The sequence below is a fragment of the Panthera uncia genome, assembly GCF_023721935.1.
Source record: "Panthera uncia isolate 11264 chromosome B2 unlocalized genomic scaffold, Puncia_PCG_1.0 HiC_scaffold_25, whole genome shotgun sequence".
In the NCBI taxonomy this organism is placed as follows: Eukaryota; Metazoa; Chordata; class Mammalia; order Carnivora; family Felidae; genus Panthera; species Panthera uncia.
In genome coordinates, this window is record NW_026057581.1 from 12488875 (window position 1) to 12505846 (window position 16972).

Here is a 16972-nt window from a genome sequence, read left to right on the forward strand (position 1 = left end):
ATTTCACACTCAGGTATTTAGGTAATCTGCAGTTCAGCTGATATCAGCTAGACTTAACCAACCTAACTGGATGGATGAGGTAATTCTCCTTCATTTCTGGTATCATCTAAGAAAGTCACCAAACCTTACCACCAGTCCTAATGACCTTCAAGGTAATGGGTGATATTTGGATGTGGGCACCAACCCACAACTCTAAACAGGTAGACAAAGACATCTTATTAAAAGATTATGAACAATTTCATCTCTCTCACTGAAAAAAAAAAAACCAGTTATTAAATTTCACAATACCATGCTTTATTTCTATTATTGCAAAAATTGTGATTCTTCTACAAATTTGCTTTAAGGGTCTGTTAAGTGCTTTGTGGTATAGGATTGTCTGAGATGAATAATTCTTTAATCCATTGAGAACTGTAATGAAGGAAACCAATGGTACTGTCCCCAACACGTTTATTGGATGCTGATTATATATGCAAGAGATGCAATGGGTACGAGACCTATCACTGTTACCAACAATGATACTGATATGTAACTTACATTGGGCTGGACAGTGCTCTAAGCGCTTTCTATGTACTAACAACAGATTAGTTGTTGAGGCAGGTGCTATGTTATCCCCATTTTATAGATGACATGGTGGCACAGAAAAGACAAAGTTCTGGGGCGCCTGGGTGGCTCTCTCGGTTAAACATCCGACTTCAACTCAGGTCATGATCTTGCAGTTTGTGACTTTGAGCCCCACATCGGGCTCTGTGCTGACAATCCGGAGCCTGGAACCTGCTTCAGATTCTGTGTCTCCCTCTCTCTGCCCCTCTCCCACTCGTGCTCTCTCTCTCTCTCTCTCTCTCTCAAAAATAAATAAACATTTTTAAAAAAAATTTTTAAAGAAAACACAAAGTACTTTGCCAAAGTTTGTGCTTCTAGTAAGTGGTCGAGCAAGGAGCTGAATCAAGGCTGTTTGCCATCAAAGCCCCTATTCTTAACACTGAACTAGGCTGGGTTCCTGGTGCCTGTCACCCAGTGAGGCAGACTGTGACAACAGCGTAAAATGAAAGCACCATGGATTGAAGTGATCAAGGAGGAAGTGACTTTTGTGTCTGGAGCTGACCGTTACCAGAACTAGTCGCTCAGTTAGTAAATCCACAGGAAAGGGAAGTGTTGGGGAAGGGGTGCAGTTAAAAATGGTCAGAGCACAGGCTAACTAGGAGAGGGCAGGCTGAAGAGATAAGGAGAATGCTCCAGGGTTATTCAATGGCAGTGTAATGACGGGAGTGCTCTGTGAAAACAAGAGGGAAGTATAGAATGGTAGAAATATACCATTATTTGATAAATTGGCTTGACCTGACCTTGCCATAAGATCTAATTCCCTCCACTGTTTGTATTGTTGTTAGCCACAACTGGACATTCTCAGTAAGATCTAACCTGCCAACTCAAAAGTAGTGTTACTAATCCAGGTAAATGTTCCTCGGGGATCTTACAGACACAGGCAAAGTCATAGCACGTAGTTGCTCTCGTCTGGATTTAACTGCAGGTGAAAAGCTATTACGTTAACCTGCTGAGCTGATAGCAATGACTGTTTCAGTCTCATTTAATCCTCCGAAGGGGTTTGGTATGGTGTCTTACCTTTGACCACTGTTAAATGAGAAGATGCCTGTGTAGAGCACTATAGAAATTACATCACCATGTGAATGTTAGTTGTCATTGTGTAGATAGATTTCAGGCAGATGATTACTTTAGTTTCAAACATGACTCTGGCTGAAGATGAAGTTATGTCCAAATATTGCACAAAATGTTAACTAGTCCAGTTGCCTCATAACACCAGGGGTCTGAGGATCAGACAGATGGTAGGGTACACCCAAGATATACTCATGGGGATCTGGTGTCAGGGCCTCCAGATAAACCAGGAAATCATTCAGTTGTTCAACAAATACTTGCTGAGTGCCTACTCTGCGCCAAGCACTGTTCTCCGTGATGGGCATTCATAAACACAATAGACAAGACCCCCAGCCAAGAGCAAGGACTCTCAAGCCAAACTGTTTGGATCTAGTCTTCGTTTTGTCACTTGTGAGCTAGGTGACCTTGAAGAAGTTTCTGTGCCTTCATTTCCTCATCTGAGAAAAGTATATAAGGGCCATTATGAAGATTAAATAGCTAATGTTGCTAAAACATCTAGATAATCCCAGGCTCATAGTAGTAAATATAAATGCTTGTTAAATAAATAGGAGTATATTTAGTCAATCAAAATAGACAATAAACGAATAAACAAAGTATGGGTCATGCAGAGTAATATGACCAAAACTGACAAGGCCCCCTTCAGATGAGGTGGTCTGGGAGGCCTTCTCTAAAGAAGCAGCCTTCAAGCAGAGACTTGAATGATGAGAAAAAGCTAGAGGAAGGACTGAGGCCAGAGAATTTCAGGTCAGGAAAGACTCTGCAACAGGAGTGAGCTTGGTTTGTTCTAGTAAAAGAGACAGATAAGCACGACTAGGGCACAGCGAGCAGGTGGGAAATGGTGGGAGGTACAGATGGGGAGCAGGTGGGAGACGAGGTCAGAGACAGACAGAGGCCATGTTGGGTTTGCATATGGTCAGCCTGGGTAAAGATCTCTTTAGAGTTTATTCAAAGGACAATTAAAGGGTTCTGAGCAGAGAAGGAATAGAAGCTGATGTGAGTTGGGAAGGTCACCTGGCTGCCATATGAAAAATCGACCATGGGGTGGAGAAGTGGAAACGGGCCAGGGGGGCAAGCTGTTGCTGTCGTTCAGCAGAGAGATGACGCCAGTTTGGACAGAGGTCCATGTGGTGGAGATAGAGAAGATAGAATAGATTTGGAATATGGTTTGGAAATAGGATAGGCAGGTGATGATAATATATAGGGTGTGAAAAGGGATAAACAAAAATGAAAAAAAAAAAAGGAAGGAAGGATGGAAGGAAGGAAGGAAGGAAGGAAGGCTTAGTCGTTGAACATGGGGCATTGAGAGATTTCTACTGACATAGTCAGCGATGTATTCTAAAAGACCTGGCACATGAGGACGCTTTTCTTGAACACATTCGTAGAAGAAAGCTGAGCGCCCGGCGTGTTCCATGTCCAATGTCACTTCTGTTTTCTCATTATAACCCATTGGCACCGACAACATTCTGATCATGGACCCAATGACTGTATTCAGGATCTAATGCCTTCTGACAGCGTTTAAAGGAATTTTGTGTTAGGTTTTTAAGTGGGAGAAAATTCACAGCGTTGAGATGTCACTTGCAAAGTAAGCGAGACTTGTCGGAAAGAACTCTGAAGCAAAGAAAAACCAGTCCTCTCCAGCTTTCGTGGATAATAGTCCATAACTAACACTACACTAAGGGCTTCCTTATAGCTTAGCAAATTTACAGAGAAATCAGACCCCTGAATTCCCCCTGAATTTTATTATGTGTAACAATGGTATCTTTGTCCAAATCTACTTTTTATTGTAGCACAATTTGTTATATTAAAAGAATATAAATGATATAAAAGTACACGAAGTTGAATTACTTAGATGATGTTATCTGCCTACAATGAACTGTATATGCTTTTTAAATGATCATACGTATTTCATGTATTAATGTTGTAATTTTTAAACATACTATTAATTGACAAACCCAGGTTAAAGGCTTGTGTATGACGTATATCCTCATTATGTTTTTAGAATATGTATTTGCATGTGTGTTGTATATATGTGTTTCTTTTTGAGTTTTGAAACAATTTCAGATGTATGGAAAAATTACCAATATAGAACAAAGAAATCTTTCCTGAGCCATTTTTAGAGTAAGTTGTTCTGAGAGCCTTAAGTGAGCCATTCTGAGAGCTAGTCTGTTCCTAGAATTGGAGAAGCACAGGTCTAGTATTTGTCTCCTGCCTGGGGGAGGAAGTTGTTGAGCTGAGAGTGGCCTGCATTTCCAAACTGGAGAGCCCAAGATGCTTGAGATCCCGTGGGGCCAAGATGGACCCTGCAGAAGAAGCTGGGTCACCTTGCGGGGGGACTCCTATGAGAAGGGTCTGGAGAGGCCAGGTGGCCACAGGAGAGAGTGGGCCCTTGAAGGCAGGCACTGAGGGAGCTCTTAGGCGGCCAGCCAGGGAGGCACTGCCCACATCAAGGAGTGGCATTTGGAGATCCTCCGAAAGAGTCACTCAGGAGCCCGCGAGTGAGGGAAGTCAGCATCTGGACTGTGCCATCCAGGGGCCCAACATTCTAGAACTGTACCAGGTGAGCAAAACCCTCATGCCACTTAGCCCTTCCCCCTCCCGAAGCCCTGGAGGGGCCCGATGCTGCCTGGTGAGCAGGAATGAGGCGCAGGGAAAGGACACAGAGCAGCTGACCCACTTCGCTCTCCCTGCCTTCCCACCCCCAGCCAGGTCCCAGCTGGAACAGCAGATTATCGAATGAGACTTTGCGCAGAACTGGATTTCTTTCCTGAATGTGACCTGTAATGAAAAGGACTGGAAAAGTTCTCGGACCCGCCCAAGTTTGTATTCGGTGGCAGGAAGGAACCAGTCGAGAGCATCAGTTTGCAGAAGCAGAGGTAGAACATCGTAAAGCAAATTGCTGCTTATTCTATTAAGCTGGTCTGATAAGCCGGATACATATAACATAACAGAAAAGATAACATTTAGTTTGAGCGTGAAACTTATCTCTAAATATGGAAAGAATTCTGCCCATTTAAAAAAATGTTTCAACATTTATTTATTTTGAGAGAATGGTGGGGGAGGAGCAGAGATAGAAGGAGACAGAATCCAAAGCAGTCTCCAGGCTCTGAGCTGTCAGCACAGAACCTGACGTGGGGCTCACATCCACCGCGCGGGGCTCGAACCCACAAAATGTGAGATCATGACCTGAGCTGAAGTCAGACGCTGAACCAACTGATCCGCCCTGGCGCTCCAAATTCTGCCCATTTTTCATGGATCACTACTTCCCCACCCCACCCCCAGTTTTATTGAGATGTAACTGACACCCAACGTTGTGTAAGTTTAAGGTGCACAGTGTGGAGATTCATTACGTTTTGGGATTTTTGCCTGTTACAATCTATCGACAACTTGCTAGTTTTCAAAAATTAGCTCTGTGTAGCCCTCTACTACATTTCCCACTTAATTATGATGTTTGTGTATTTTAAGACTCCTGCTAGCAAAATAATACTGATAATACTCTTTCAGCAAAATACCTCAGAAAGGACTTTTTTTTGAGGGATTTATTTTTTATTTTTCTAAATATAATTTATCCTCAAGTTGGCTAACATACGGTGTGGACCGTGTGCTCTTGGTTTTGGGGGTAGATTCCCGTGATTCACCGTTTACCTACAACACCCAGTGCTCATCCCAACAAGTGCCCTCTTCAATGCCCATCACCCACTTTCCACTCTCCCCCATCCCCCATCCACCCTCAGTTTGTTCTCTGTATTTAAGAGACTTTTATGGTTTGCCTCCCTCCATCTCTGTTTGTACCTATTTTCCCCTCTTCCCTTCCCCCATGGTCTCTGTTAAGTTTCTCAAGATCCACATATGAGTGAAAACATATGATATCTGTCTTTCTCTGGTTGACTTATTTCACTCAGCATAATACCTTCCACTTCCATCCACGTTGCTGGAAATGGCAGGATTTCATTCTTTCTCATTGCCAAGTAGTATTCCATTGTATATATAAACCACAGAAAGGACATTATAAGTGTCACCCATATGATAATTTTCTAACACACTACCAAAGAAAGAATAGCTTGTGCATAAACCCGTGATCTCAGGAAACACTGAATTAATCTTAGAAAAAGAAGGAATTCATATTCTATTTCTATAACATTCCATTTTATACTTGCACGATGCCTATCATATAGAACTGGCAACAATAAATGACCCAGGGCACTTATTTAAATGTGACTGGAATTATTAAGTTCCCAAGATACCAGTTTGTTAACTTGTAATTTTAAAACATACTAGTTCTTTCTAGAATTACACTAATTCCATTTTCCCAGCTGCTGCTGTATCATTTTATTTTATCCTCCTGGTTGTCCTAGAAACAGTCCTGGAATTATTCATTTTCAGAAAACATTTTCTTATTGCTTGCATGGCAAGTTCCTCCTATTATTTTGGAAAATAAGTTAATTGGATATACTCGAAAAACAAAATACTTTAAAGCACATGGGGGGAAAAAACACTGCAAGAAAATTATGAAGTCCCAAGTTCAAAAAAGAAAACCAGGCATCTGTAAGAGTCCGCTAAATTCCAGGTCAACATGGGTTTCGGACATGCTCCTCTGTTAGACTGTATAGTTTGCAGAACTAGTAACAAATGTCTACCCATTGGTGTATATGCCCATATGTCACCTTTCTTAGGAGATCCCCAGTGGTTGGACAGGTACCATGGCTGCTGGGGTAAAGCAATCTCTGTCCTAAGGTCCTCCAATAAATGTGGATAGAGACATCTTGAAGTGTGCAGACCAGGAGGAGAAGGTAGTTCTGAGCTTCTGCTATCTTCTACAGGTCTCCCCCTCACAAAACAATAACCCCAGGACCCTCTCCATGCATCCCACCCAACGAAGAGAAAGGGAGCTAAATCACCAGTTTGGTCACTATCTCTTAACGTCAACAAAAGTAAAATGTCTCGGACTGGAGCCAATTGACAGGTCCTAGTCTTACGCAATCCCTTCCTCAGGTTTCAGTGCAATTTCAGGGGGACGTCTTGAACTGCAAGGCTAGCTCGTTTGCTGACACTTCTTTACTTCACATTATGTGTATTTGTTTGTTGGTTTATTTATTTAACTTTATATGGCTCCTGTATTTCAGAAGCTCATGATTCCATCTCCGGTATACCCAAACCCTACTTCTGGCTTTCAAAAAAATGCAAAACCAATGCCAGTCTGCCACTTCAAGATCGTCAGAAGAGGGGCGCCTGGGTGGCTCAGTAGGTTAAGCATACAACTTCAGTTCAGGTCATGATCTCACGGTTCGTGGGTTCAGCCCCGCGTTGGGCTCTGCTCTGACAGCTTGGACCCTGGAGCCTGCTTCGGATTCTGTGTCTCCCTCTTTCTCTGCCCCTCCCACTTGTGCTCATTCATTCTCTCTCTCTCTCTCTCTCTCTCTCCCACCCTCCCTCTCTCTCTCTCTCTCTCCCTGTCTCAGATCATCAAAAGACATAAATTCTGCAAGGAAGGAAGGTGGGAAAAGAGGTATTTTTGAACACCACCAACCATCAGTAAGTCATTTGGCAGACCGTGCAATGTGGTAAAAACCAGAATACCCAAGTGCTGTTCCCAGCATTGTCCGTAACCAGCCATGTGGCTTTAGTCACTTCGCTCTGCAGCCTGAGCTACCAGAAAAACTACAAGGTCCTTTCTGTCCTTAAAAAAAAAGATCTATAATGTGAAGCAAGGGGACTTTAGACTTTTAACAAATGCAAGACCATAAAATGTTTTTTTTTTTTAATTCGCAGAAACTACTAATGTACCACAAGCATCATTTATCCATGACAAGAAGATAATTTACAATGCCTGAGTAGCATGAACACCAGAAGCTGTTATTTGTGCGTGGTGCTCAATCGAAAAAGCTTTTGAATGTGAAGATCCCGTCCCCTCCTGGACGCCCACAAGGAGTGTGTCTGTTGCTTGAAGGCAGGAAGCATTTTTTACTTGGAGTGCTCCGTGTCAGGGGAAAAATCCAGTGGCAGCATCAGCAAGGACTCCCGGGGCTCTCTGCAAGAAATTCTCCGGGATTTCAGATTTCTGAGAGTGAAGAGTGTGAAACGTATCTTGGACACGAGGTAATAAATGATGCATTTGGACAGAAATCTCTAGGATAAAAAATAAGAGGAAACTGCTGGCTTGAGTTTACAGTAAAATTACCAAGCAGAGTGAAAAGGGCGTACATTCCCAGAAAATATCATGATTGTAACGAAGCCAACCAAGTCGTGTTGTGGCTAAATAGGGGCTGCAGTGTTCTAAGTCATCCGAGCCAGACGACAGCAGGAGGGGGTAAAAAGACAAAGCCTAGGGTAAAGAAGGATGGGGGGGGCGGTCAGCTACAATAAACCACCTGCAAGGTGTTCTTTCCTAAGATTGCAGCTGCTATACTCTGGACCCACAGAGATCTTCATCGTCATGGTTAATTTTACATCAACTTGACTGGGCCCCAGGTTGCCCAAACACATGGACAAACATTAGTCTGAGGGGATCTGGGAAGATGTTTCCAGATGAGATTAACATTTGAATTGGTAAACTGAGTAGAGAAGATTGCCCTCCCTACAAGGATGGGCCTCACTCAATCAGCTGAAGGCCTGGATGGAACAAAAAGGCTGAATAAGAGGAAACTCCTCCTGCCTGAATTATGTTGGGCTGGAGTATCAGCTTTTACTGTCTTCAGACTTGAACTGAAACATCTACCCTTCCTGGGTCTTGAACCTACCAGTTTTACCTAGAAATCTGCCATAGGTTCTCTTAGTCCTCAGACCTTCAGACTCAGACAGGAGCTGATATCATCCACTCCCCTGGGTCTGCCGACTGAAGATCCTGGGACTTGTCAGCCTCCATAATTGCATGAGCTAATTCCTTATAACAAGTCTCTTTATATATACATTCTATTGGTTCTGTTTCCCTGGAGAATCCTGCCTAATACACTGATACTTACATATGAAGTCAGATATAAGAACATCTATCCATTCTTTAAAGGGAAAAAAAAAGATTATTGCAGAGAAAGTAACATCCTATGTAGCCTGTGGTACAGAAGCACTTATTTAATCTATTTTGCTCACATTCAAAAGCCTGTCTGGAGACCTGAATAAACAGGCAGGCAGAGGACCCAGATAATTCACAAACATTGTCTTTAGTCATAGGGAGCAGGTCTTTGATGGGGGAGGGGGTTGGGGTGTGCTGCGGGGGAAAGAGAATGGCAAGACATAGGGACAAAAATGTAATGTTCTCCTACTCCCAGACAGGCATGGGCTACGTCCTCTACATGCAAAATCCTAACAATAATCCCGGGAGGGGGGTGGTGTTTAATTTTTATTTCTTTAGTTGCCACTTAAAACATCATATAATCCCACTGATTTTAAAATTGATAAATCAGGAGAACCAAGAGAAATTAAGGGCACAGGAAAATTAGATGAATCCAGGGTGAGAGGTTCGTCTCTAAAACGCAAATCATAGCTAGAAGTAGAACACGGATTGGTCTAGCATCTGTTACAAACCAGAGAGCAAGGTCAAGTTTGTGACTCATGATCAGAAGACAATGGCAGGAGAAATAAGAGAAATAAAACTCCTCAAAGCATCCTTGGAGACATTGCCCGGGGGATGATGAGAGCAAGAGAATCTCTATAGAAGTTACAAGGAGAAGCGTCATATGGTCGCTTCACATCACGTCCGTCCATGTGGGCAAATAGAATAACACCAGGTGCCATTTAGTAAAAACAAACAAACAAACAAAAAACACGTTGTCCAGGTACACAGCTCTCTGGAGACCTGCCTTAATCCACAGGGTAATTTTTTAGCATAATCTGGAGCAAGGTTCTCACCGGGACATTTTGCAAACGTATGCTGGAGTCTTGGGTTGGCACAATGTGAGGGTGGCTCCTGGCAGTTAGCAGGTGGAGACACAGGACCCGATAAAGAACCGTCCCACATCCCTTGTGGTTTTTAAAGTATAGTGGTGGATGTTTGTGTAGATGGAAAAGTTGTTTATCACATTCTGTCACACATAGCTCGTGAGAAGGCAAAATGGTGACATTTCTATGGGGAAGAACATGACAACGTCTAAAATGCTACACTTTCGACCCAAGCAATCCTACTTGTAAACAAGCACTCTCAAGTTACAACCATACCGATGCAGATCAACATGTGCACAGGCTAATGTGTTGTAGCGTTAGTTGTAACTTTTTTTAAAAAGGTTGGGGGGCGCCTGGGTGGCTCAGTCGGTTAAGCGGCCGACTTCAGCTCAGGTCATGATCTCGCGGTCCGTGAGTTCGAGCCCCGCGTCGGACTCTGTGCTGACAGCTCAGAGCCTGGAGCCTGTTTCAGATTCTGTGTCTCCCTCTCTCTGACCCTCCCCCGTTCATGCTCTGTCTCTCTCTGTCTCAAAAATAAATAAATGTTAAAAAAAATTTTTTTTAAAAAGGTTGGAAACCACACAAATGTTAGAACTGGTCAGAACGCTAAGGTACATCTATATAACAGAGTGCGATACAGCCATAAAAAAACATGTAAGAAGATTGACACAGAGTGACTTCAAGTTATCTATGAATATCTATGTCGTTTGGTACACTACATTTTCATATTAAGAGGGATAAAGAGAGAAGGATTTGCCAAAAATGAACATCATTACTCATGGGAAGTTGTAGGTGGAAAGCAGAGTGCAATGTGTGGGAAAGGGAGCAAGGCTTCTCTGAGAATAACTTTTAAATAGTTATAGTTTTGGGGCACCTGGGTGGCTTGGTTGGTTAAGTGTCCACCTTCGGCTCAGGTCATGATCTCATGGTTCAGGAGTTTGAGCTCCACGTCGAACTCTGTGCTCAGAGCCTGCTTTGGATCCTCTGTCCCTTTCTCTCTCTGTCCCTCCCCTTCTCATGCACTCGCTTTCTCTCTCTATTTAAAAAAAAAAAAAATCAAAAGTAAAAATCAAAACTGAATACAAGGAGAAACAATGAACACAATCATCACCGTAACATAAAACTAATGGCAAAGACAATTCTTTCTAGTCACTTTTTTTTTTCCTGGTAACTTTTGAACAAATTTCTCTCACAATTCATTCATCCTTAGGGTCATGTAAAAAAATTTTTAAATGTTTATTTATTTTGCGGGGGGCTGGGGGGTGGGGGGACAGAGAAAGAGGGAGAGAGAGAATCCCAAACAGGCTCCACGCCTCCAGCACAAAGCCCCTTTCAGGGCTCGATCTCACGAACCATGAGATCATGACCCGAGCCGAAATCAAGAGTCAGACGCTCAACCAACTTAGCCACCCAGGCACCCCTCTAGAGGCAAAATTAATTGTAAAGAAGTCTTAAACTTGATTGAGAAGATTTATTGTCAGTAGTACTATTGATATCATATTTTTAAGGATTTTTTCAAATATTATAGAAGACAGTAGATAAGTTAAAGCTATTAAAAATAAAAGCTATTAGAAATAAAAATTTTCAGCCTAAGAAAAGAGATACAAATATATACAATAAAGGGAAAATCTTGGGAATATTTCATTTGAACTGAAAATAGCATATGAACTCAATTATGAAAAATGCTGATGTAACCCGAGCTCTATCCACTGACAGGGACACCCTCAAAACGATGATCACACCTGCTTCCCAGATTTTGGTTTCTAAAATGTGTACCCCACTAAAAAAAAAAATAGAGATCTTTGGATAAATGGAAAATCCCAATTCTAGGGAGAGAAAAGCAAAGTTGCTTCAAAGATTAATGGCAGAGTTATGTCAGAAAGTTACAAGACTCAGAATGTGGCACGTTCTACAAGACAAATGGCTTGGATTCTTCCAAATGTATGTATCTCATGGGGGGAGAAAAAGGTAGAGGGATTGTTCTAGACTCAAAGAAACTAGTAAAACAGATAAACAAATACAACAGATCAATGTTGGTTGGATCCTGATTTTTTTAAATCACAGCTTTGAAAGTAATTTTCTAGTCAATCAGAGAATTTTGCAGCTAGACTAGATATTAGATAAGATTATGAAACTGTTGTTAATTGCTTAGGTGTGATAACAGAATTACACATATGAGAGAAAATGTCCTTACTCTTACAAGTTGCATACGGCAATAAATTGTGATATCTGCAACCACTTTCTAAAAAAATTTTTTAATGTTTATTTATTTTTGAGAGACAGAGAGACAGAGTGTGAGCAGGGGAGGGGCAGAGAGAGAAGGAGACACAGAATCGGAAGCAGGCTCCAGGCTCCGAGCTGTCAGCACAGAGCCCGACAGGGGGCTCAAGCTCATGAACCAGGAGATCGTGACCTGAGCCAAAGTTGGACACTTACCCGACTGAGCCACCCAGGCGCTCCTCTGCAACCACTTTCAAATGAATCTAGAGAGAGAGAAGGAAAAAAAAAAAGGCTGAACTTGGTTGGAGGGTATATACATCAGTATCTTTTGCTATTCTTTTAACTCTTTCACGTGTTTCAAATTTTTCATAATTAAAAACAATGGGAGAAACATTTCTAATTTTCTGAGCAGAGACTTCTACTCTGTTTCACATAAAAGCCCCAAATATTTTTTTGGCATGGTTTTTAATCAGTGCATTTTCGAAGAATGCACCGGCTCTATGAATCAAGAGGAGCTCTTAGTTTTGTTTGGAATTTAACCAAGAGTTATGCACCAGTCCATACACAACACACCCCCGCCCACCTGTGCCGATAGCTGTCACGCGGTCACGCTGACAGGTGACCCATCTGACTGCTTTGTTCTGCCTTCCACAGCGGTTGTGCCGAACACTCAATACTTCTGGTTGAAATACACATGTGTTATAAATTAATCTCCTTTTCTGTCTCCTTTAGATTCCAGTGAAAATAATATTTTGATGTTTTTAGAAATCGTATGTGTGGGTAGCCTATGTGTCGCAAGAACTCCATCTGAGAACAGTAAATGGAGTCCTTATAAAGCTTTGTTCTAGAAAGACAGGGCGGAGAATTGCTTGACTGAGAAAAGGCCACGGCACACATCCTCCGGGGCAAAGCAGACACGCATAGTTTTTCTCCACTAAGCGTTTGACAGAGACCCCGTGGCAGCCGGAAAAGGGGGCCATCCACCAGGGAGCCGCCCCACAGTCAGCAGAGAAGCTGATGCCAGCAGTAGATCTGGCCTCGGCAGAAGCTTAAATCTCCACTCCCTTATGTTTGCACTTGAAAATAGAAAAGTTACCAAGAGACAGATATTTAAGACCCAAAAAGTTTTATGAGGATTTGCTTTGGTCTTTGCGAGAAGAAATTTGCACCGTGGTGCCTTTCTTTCTTTCTTTCTTTCCTTCCTTCCTTCCTCTTTCTTTCCTTCTTTCTTTCTTTCTTTCTTTCTTTCCTTCCTTCCTCTTTCTTTCTTTCTTTCTTTCCTTCTTTCTTTCTTTCCTTCCTTCCTTCCTTCCTCTTTCTTTCTTTCTTTCTTTCCTTCTTTCTTCTTCTCTCTTCCTTCCTTCCTTCTTTCCTCCCTCCCTCCCTCTCTCTCTGTTCCTTCCTTCCTTCCTTCCTTCCTCTTTCTTTCTTTCTTTCTTTCTTTCCTTCCTTCCTTCCTTCCTCTTTCTTTCCTTCTTTCTTTTCTTTCTTTCTTTCTTTCTTTCTTTCTTTTTTTAATGGCATTTCAAGAAGCATGTGATAGCTCTGAAGGCAGTACTGGAATTACCTTTCTCTGAACCCAAACTGGGAGGCGGCTTGACAATGAATCATCTATGATTTAAGAAGGAATTATCAAGAAAGGTTCACAATGGTACGCAAATGAACCGTCTCTAGTGAGTCGATTAATGAGGATTCTTCACTAAAAAAGAAAAGAAAAGAAAGAAAGAAAGAAAGAAAGAAAGAAAGAGAAAGAAAGAAAGAAACTTTCACTGCCGATGTTTGCAGGAAATCTAGGACATGCTCACTTTACAACACTGAACAAAAGATACAGAGGGATGGTGTGCCCAGCTGTCTCAGTCACTGGAGCACGTGACTCTTGACCCTGGGGTTGTGAGTTTGAGCCCCGCGTTGGGTGTAGAGATTACTTAAAAATAAAATGGTTACCAAGAAAAAGAAAGAAAGATACAGAGGGAAGGGAGATTTATTTTTCCATTCATTCAACTGGCATTTATTCGATGCATTCTACGTGCCAGGCTCTGTCACAGGTGCTGAGGCTAAAACAATGAGGGGCAGTATCTGCCCTCAAGGAGCTTACAGTGTAATGGGGAAAAGGCAACACGCAGTGAACAGGTAACATAGTTACCACGCGTGCTGCATGGTGTGTGTTGGGGTGGCCCGAACAGACGAGGAGACAGACAGGCTGGTTAAGAATCAGGCATGGAGAAAGCCATCACGGAAAAGGCTGCTTTTGTGGAGAGAGATAAAAACAAAGCCCTCTGTGAAGCAAGGTCATTGTAATAAGGAGGTGAAAGACATCATTTCTCCTCATACTACAATGCCAGAGCTAGAGAATCGCTGGTGAAGAGGCAGAAAGAAAATGCTGCATAGACGGATTCTGCTTGAAAGGTATCTAACGATGCTAAAGTCAGACGTAGGTCTTACGGATGTTAGGATTCTAACAAGGGCAGAGAGGATGGCTGGTTTTGTCTATTTATTTGTTTTCTGCCCAGGATCTGGACTTGCTTTCCATGTGGGGGACCCCCTCTCCCCACCGCTTTGTATGAGTCTTGGCAGCCCCCTCCCCCACCCTTCTCCCCACCCACGGCAGCAAGGCTGTGGACACCAGACCTTGGCGTAGCTCGCCTGATTCTCCAACCTCCGATTCTGACTCTTCAGTCAAGCGCAAGAAGCCCAGGGGGCAGCTCGAATCCCGCTTTCGGTGACAGTGTTCAGCAGTGACGATCACCAGCAGGAGTGTTCCCCCAACCGGACTGTTTCTGTGGCATGACCTTGAAGCCGCTCAGCTTCCACTGGCTCCTAACTGCATTCTGACCTTGTCCTTCGGCTCTCCCATCAATCTGTGCATGTCTCAATATTCTCGTGAAGGGTGTGTAGAGATAAGTAATTTTCTAGACAGGAGAGAACAGGTGAAGGTAAGCCACGTAATTAATGAACAGAAAGACCTTCTCAGCCTTCAAGATAGACACGATTGATGGGCAGTTGTGGGGGGAAAAGACGTGAAGCCAGCGGTGAGAAGTAGAATCAATGCGAGACGATTTAAAAGACAAAATCTGTATGGGGGACCAATGAGGAGCCCACAGAAAATATTGACAGAGGGATGCTGGGGGAGGGGAAGGCACACGAACAACACGAGGCCAAGGAGCACAGAGAAAGCCAGAAAAGAGGAAACAGAAGAAGAGACCTTTCTTCGAAAAAGATGAAAATGTATCTACCGATGCAGAAAGGGTCTGGATAAATCCAGACTAGTTCACCAAAAAACGGTGGAAGAATTTACTCAGATGTGTTCATAGAAAAGAATGAGGAAGAAGGAAATATTAAAGAGGCTTCTGGGTAAATTTTTGTACCTTTGTGTTAAAAATAATCACGTCCACTGTAAATATAATACTGGAATATCAGGAAAAAATGAGGGGAAATTGCCTATCATCCTAATAAGCCTGACATAACCTTATTAGCATGCTGGCCAGTGCTCTGTTTTTACTGCATTCGATTTTCTTTTAACTTGGTAGTAATTTTGTATCCTGATTTTTCATTTTTTATTATGGTATCAACAGTTTATCTGCTGGCTCTGAAAATCTTTAATATAAATTTTAATGGCTGCATAATCTATAAAGGAGATAACCTTTATTTCAGAGGGGTGTGTGTGTGTGTGTGTGTGTGTGTGTGTAGCCCTTATCATGTGCTTACTATGTAATTAGGGCTCTGCATGCATTTTCTTTAATCCTCAAACAACACCATTCGTCAAATGCATGACCACCATTAACAAGTTCAGAGGTCTGCCACAAGGAGGCAGTAAAGCCAGATATGCAGCCACATTTATCCAATTCCAAGTCCAAGACTTTTCCACCATGAAACTTCCCAGGTAGTAGTTGCCAAATTTGTGTTACCCTGAATTACACTGGGATTAGTATCTGCATGTTGATATTTTTCCCCTTAGTCTGAACTGACTCCCAAGAATAGCTACCCAGAAACAGAATTATTAGGTCAAAAAATTATTTTCGCATCTTGACACATCTTGCCAAGTGGCTTTCCAAAAGGCTGAATGTCGTTTATAGTGCTGTCCCTAATGAGTAAGAGTGTTTCGGTATATCCTTGCCGTGCATTAATCATTTTTTCGAATTTTTTTAAAAAATTATTTAATGTTTATTTATTTTTGAGAGACAGAGTGTGAGCAGGAGAGGGGCAAAGAGAGAGGGAGACACAGAATCAGAAGTGGGCTCCAGGCTCTGAGCTGTCAGCACAGAGTCCGACATGGGGCTTGAACCCACGAACCGCGAGATCATGACCTGAGGCGAAGTCGGACGTTTAACTGACTGAGCCACCCAGGTGCTCTGAACTGTTTTCTTAATTTAATAGTAAAATTTCTTAATTTTCTGGCAGAGGTTTTTGATATAATTGGGCAAAGAGAAATGACAAATTACATAATGCAAAAATGCTTGACTTTTTAGTTTTCAAATGATTCCAGTACGGTAACATTTCAAGAGACCCAATCAGTCTCCATATCCCCTTCTTCTTTGCCATCAGAACCCCAATGTTAATCAAGCATCCACATTCCTCTGGAAGACCTCTGGACCCATCTAAACTCCATGGGGTAAATCTTAATTAGCTTAACCCACTCATGGTAATGCCCTTCCCTTACTAGGGATGGACTTGGGAAATGACACACGACCCTATTCTGGCCAGTGAGCAGGGAATGTTTCTGGGGAACGGCTTCCTTGCCACTGTCCCCATTTTTGCCAGTGGACATTAGCCAACATGAGCCAACATGATAGAAAGCCTGGAGCTATCGTTGCTATTTTGAAAGCATGAAGGAAGCTGCATGGCACACAGATTGGCAGATCAGAAAGATGGGAAGAACACGGGTCCTTAACGATGTTATAGAACCACTGAACCGGCCATCAGCAGAATGCCCCTCTGTGTAGACCTCTTGATTGATTTGATAGCAAATATCTTATTGTTTAAGCCTGTTGGGTCTGGGCTTTCTGATTCTTTCCTGTTCTTTGCAGCAGATGATACCCCATCCGACGCGAGGATTCACAGTCAGAGGCCTTCCATATGTTGGACTATCATGTCTCAAGGGTCAGTTCTGGCCCATCATGAAGACTGTAGTGGAAACTGCCAGAGCAACACAAGAGGCCCCAGAGGGCAATCAAATGATACAATATGGAGTGAGTGCACTCCTTTTGAGAAACTATAA